Source organism: Centrocercus urophasianus, unplaced genomic scaffold (assembly GCF_019232065.1).
Source record: "Centrocercus urophasianus isolate 14NV4802_14NV808 unplaced genomic scaffold, USGS_Curo_1.0 seq_11, whole genome shotgun sequence".
Taxonomy (NCBI): Eukaryota; Metazoa; Chordata; class Aves; order Galliformes; family Phasianidae; genus Centrocercus; species Centrocercus urophasianus.
Window position 1 is genome coordinate 37,195,557 of NW_024884253.1, and position 5,368 is coordinate 37,200,924.

A 5,368-nucleotide genomic window follows, 5' to 3' on the forward strand; every position below is an offset into this window, starting at 1 on the left:
CGCGTACTTAAAGGCAACTCTCGTTGCCTCCTTTAGGCAGTTCCAAACGGCTTATAGTGAGCTCTGCACAAAGAAATAGCCCCAAATAAAAGACCTTTCGGGACTTCGCGTTGAGAAAATGCGCGGTGCTTGGAGTTGGTGTACTGCTAAAGGCATAAAATAAAATTTGAATTAAAAAATGTATATTAACAATGCATAACGGATAATATATATATATATCTTTCTAAACTCTTAGCATCTCGAAATAACTGCTTCCCATCCAAATCGCAGCTCCCAACATCCAAAAGGTGCCCGGTGCCCCTTCACCACCGCACACCGCACCCCGCCGAGCTGCCCCGAGCCCTCCGCCCCCACCGCACGCAGCGCGGAGCCGCCTCGGGCTCACAGCGACGTCGGGGGGACACCGCGACGTTCCCGACTCCGCGGCTGCAGAGGGAACAGAGCGGCGTGCGGGATCCCGGGAGCAGGTAAAGAGCTCTTCACCTTGCCCGACACCGCCCGGGGCCCGAGAGGTGCCGCTGCCCGCTGGAGACTGCGGGTTCGGCCGCTTCCGAACGGCCCGGAGCGGGGAAGGGAGAACAGCGCATCGCGGAGGAGCTCGGAGCTCCCGGGAAAGGGTTAAACCCCGGCCCGGGGCTGCCGGCGCTGCTCGGGGCGGCCGTGCCGCCTTCCTGAGCCGGGGAGAGGGCATCCATCAGAGGCGTGGGAAGGGCGGGAGGGACGAGGGAAGATTGGAGAGAGTGGCTGGGGTGTGGGCTCCGAGTGAGTAACGCGTGGGGTTACAGAAACCCCAATGGGAACCTGGATATGGCTCTTTCTTCGTATTAGGGACAACGTAATAGAGATCGGAGCCGCTCATTTTACCTGAAGATAAATTCACCATCAAAAAGATCGCTAAGATGGCAAAGCGGCTGTGTTTTTCTCGGTGAAATTAAAATACGTTCGGATTGCACCAGGAGCTGTCATTGCGGCTTCCGTTCGAGGTTGAGCTGCACAGGACCGAGCACAGAGCGGTGCCTGGGGCAGGGCAGAGCTCCCCACGCCTTCATTTCCAAGAACACAAATCAATGGCAGTTTTTATACTTCAGTACATGCAAGTAATTTAAAAAAAAAAAAAAAAAAAAAAAAGAAAAAGAAAAAAAAAAAGCAAAAAAAGCAGCTTGATACAATGCTGGAGCTGCTCCAAAAGATCAGGCATCTGAACTGAACTAAACAATTCGAGGCAGCCCATTTGTATTTCGCTGGTTTTATGCCAGAGGAGCCACAACAAATTTGTACTGGTGCAAGATATGTTGGGACAAGCTAAATAGATGCTAAAGTCATGGCTTTGCAAAGGACATTCATGTAACCATACAACCAAAGCCCATCCCAACGACGCTGGGGTGAAATGAATTTCCTCTTTGCCACCGCTCAGCTCCCAGACTAAGCTTAAGAATTGAATAAAATATGCTCTGGGAGGTGGACAGTGCTATTCTGTGTTATGTCGGTGTGTGTTGGCTTTACAGTATATATGTATATATTGCTTTCCTCACTAGGCAGCAAAGTCTCACAGCATTTTGCAGGTGTAAAGATCATCGTATTTAACCCTCCCAAAACTGCTACGTTAAACAGATGTGGAAGTTGCTGTGACTGAAGCTGGGCAGTTCACGTCCCCTCATGCCAATTACTTCTCATCACAGAAGGGACAAGCTGGGGTTTTGGCTTTTGTAAGTAGCCCTACTGCCGGCAGCTCAGCAGAAGTACATTAGTGCTGCTGACAAAATTATGAAACGACAGTGACAGTTCCTATTTCAACTGCTTGCTGTCTGCAGTTCTGATCAGTCAGCAATGATGGATGAGATCAGAAAGAATTAAGAACATATTTAATCCTTCAATGACACTAAAGCCGAATAAAACCCTTTGTTTTCTAACAAGGTTGGCAGTGATATATTTATTTAAAACAAAACAAAACACAAGCAAACACAGAATCTCTCACTTTTCTTTCCTTTGGTACTACTAAGAATATCTCTTCAAACATGACCAAAAAGGGGCATTCTTTATACCCAAGACATCCAACTATAAAATTTGATGCTATTTTTGCAAAACAAAAGATTAAATTATTTAAGGTTGTAATCTTAAAATTTGCCAACTAAAAATGGTCCCAATTTTCTCTTTTTCTCTTTGCAATTATCTTCAGTAATTAAGTGCACTGCAGCTCCTGATGTCTGACATTTACATTCATAATTAAACTATGGAAAGAAATTTAATCAGCCAGACAGAAGGCTTGGGTTACTGGTAGCTGCAAGTGTTGAGATTTAGAATGTTTATCTTTCCTGATTATTATTAATAGATAAACTAACTTTTAGGTCATTGATTAATATTCCCCTCAGAATTTCACTGAAGCATCACTGAAAGCTGCAGACCACAGCAAAAAGCTGCCCTCCTTCCAGATCCAAACCAGTCAATGCAATCGTCTTTTTAATGATTACTATTCACCAAATGTGTTGTGTTTTCAGTGCTCCCAGTTCATCTACTTGCTTTACTGGGCACAATTATGTTTCTCTGCCTATAATGCATTAGTGTCCAGTGTTCTGAACATCTGTGACTTACACTGAGCCACAAGAGAGCACAGAACTCAATCCCTCATCGGATCACAGCTGTCATGGCTAGCAACTGCACTGGAAAAAAATGCTTAACTAAGTTGAGTAATTCAGGTGGGTTTTTCATCCAGTCATTATTACTTGGCCTTCAGATATGTTTAGAATTATCTAATCATACTTCAGCATTCACAACTCTTTTATTTGTGTGATCTATTTCTGTTAGAATAAAATCTAGGGGCCGAATGTCCCCTTTCCTCCTCTTTTGTCCTCTTCACGTGGCTGTTTTATCTCCACAACACCCTTTGAAGGCTATTTACTGAAAGGATGAGAGACCGGTTATCACGGAGAACCGAAAACTTTAAAAAGCAAGCAGGAATTTCAATAAACCCTCTCTGGAGCTAGATCAAGAACTAGAGATTCTCACTTCTACTGCAAACAACCCGCAAGATCTAAGACAATTTCTCCCCAGCTCTCACCAGCTTCCCAGTTCCATTAAGACAGGACGCCTGTTTAAGCAGGTTGTGGATGTAAATGCTGAGAGAATATTCAATTTACAAACTTTGCTTCAGTGACAAATTTAACAATAAACAACTTTTTGTAGTGTTACGAGTCAGATCAAATCTTGAGAAGATGGTTTGTACCGTACCTCACTGCACCACTGTGACAACTTTGATTCTGCAACAATCAAAGCCAGCAGAGATTTGAATTAATGAAGCGAGGAGGATGACTACGGAGCTTTGATTTCCAACATTAGATGTGTATACACGCACACTTCACAAAAGCAAAGTGTGTTTGGGTCTTTCAGTTCAGATTAGCAGCCTACAAAACATAAAGACACTAAGTCCCTCAGCACAGAATAAACTAAAAAATGCCCAGGAGATTCTAATCAACTACACTGGCGATTTACAAAGGCTAGAGTTAGGACTGAAGCAATACAAAATTATCTGAAATATTTGCAATGGCTAAATTTTTACATGGATCTATTGCCTGTGGTCAGCCTCCCAGTTAGCGAAGCATTGCAAGGCTCACTAGTGCAAAATGTCCACTTAGTAAAATAAAGACAACTTCTGGCACTTGCCAGTGACACTTCATATGCGAGTGCTCAAGTGCTGTGACAGTGCATGTAAAAATGTGATCCAAACCAGGACGATCCGAAACAGCCCGGTGGTTCAGTTGACAAGCACTCAACCACGCACCAGAGGGAGCCCATTTTCCCCAAAAGCCGATGCTTGTAGTACGACCAGCCTGCTGCCTGGGGAGCTTCCATACAACTCACCCAAAACCCTCGTGCCAACTGAGGCAGCCAAACAGATGTACCATGAAGAGGAAAGAATACAAATGTGAAGAGCCATATAGCTGCTTGATTAATAGTTCTTGCAGCACAAAAGGCACTTTAGTGAATAAGCTGCTATGTCTTTCTTTCAAGTGGAATATTTCTCAGGGAAACCATTCTCCTATCTTCGGCACCTGAAGACATTTTACATTGTCCCTTCTGCGTACTGTTTGTGGTACTGTATTTGCAATATATTTCCACCAAATATGCCATAATACTGAAAAGAAAGTATTACAGAATTTTCAGTAATTTTTAAAAATAGAAAAATAAAAGTATTTCAGAACAAAAGACACCTCTTACTTCATATTCCCTCAAAGGAGAAGAAGCAATCTTCTACTGTATTAGCAGTTCTTATGCATTCTTTAAAGTCAAACTGAAGAACTATGTGGTTACCTGCAGCTGCTCGTCTCCTGGTATTCGCCCTTCCTCCTGCCACTCCTCCTCCTTCAATATCATAGGATATTGTAAAGTTACTACCTTTGCTTTGTCTTCTCTGGTCTCCACTTTTGTTTCTTTTTCAGCATTTTTCTTTCTAGCCAGAAGAAGTCAGTAGATGCCGAAGCATAGACCTGAAATACTGATAAGTAAAAGCTAAAGTGCACTGATTATCTTCTTTCTGTTAAAAACAAAACAAAACAAAACAAAACAAAACAAATCTACTGGTGCAATCAATTTTTTACTGAGTTGGTGGAAGGATTTTTAAATCTTCAGGTTTGCCACTTGGCAGATGGATTTAATAGCAAACTGCAAGCACTGAGGTCCTGGGTACCGTGCTCTGTGTGTCCCTGCTTGGGCAGTAGTTGGAGCAGATGGACCCAGAGGTGCCCACCAACTGCAGTCATTCTGGATGCTGTGAATCTCTAACAAAGACTCGATCCAGTAGTTAGTACATAAGGGTGCAATTCATAAGTATACAAATGGTTGCAAACTAATTCTTGCAGAATTTCTTGCAGACTATAGCTTCAGAAACATTATGAAATACAATCAACCCATTTTTATTTCAATATGTGATTACAGAACTAAAACTGGATATATCACCTGTCTTTGGAAGGGGTCCTTGATCCTGGAGACTTGCAGATCAGTCAGCTTTTCCTGACTAAGACATCAGACCTTACAATAGCAGTGACAAGTCACAAGCCTATCACTTCTTTTTACAGGAGCACCAAATTCATTTGAATTAAAACAAGAAGATAAGATGAAGTTATTTAGTTACTAAATTACATACGGGCATGAGTATGGAATGTGGAGAATCCCTTTGACAGACATGTGCAGGGTTTACATTTGTGTCTCAACGAGCTCTTACTGTCAAGCACACAAAATGCTGAAATATCCAATGGTTAATTTTTCCACCAAGCAGCTACGTGACAGAACATTCATCCATTATGCTCTTCCTATTGACTTCATGCCTGTTTGCAAACCACAGCCTTCTGGGTCACTGGCTCAGCCTGAAATTTCA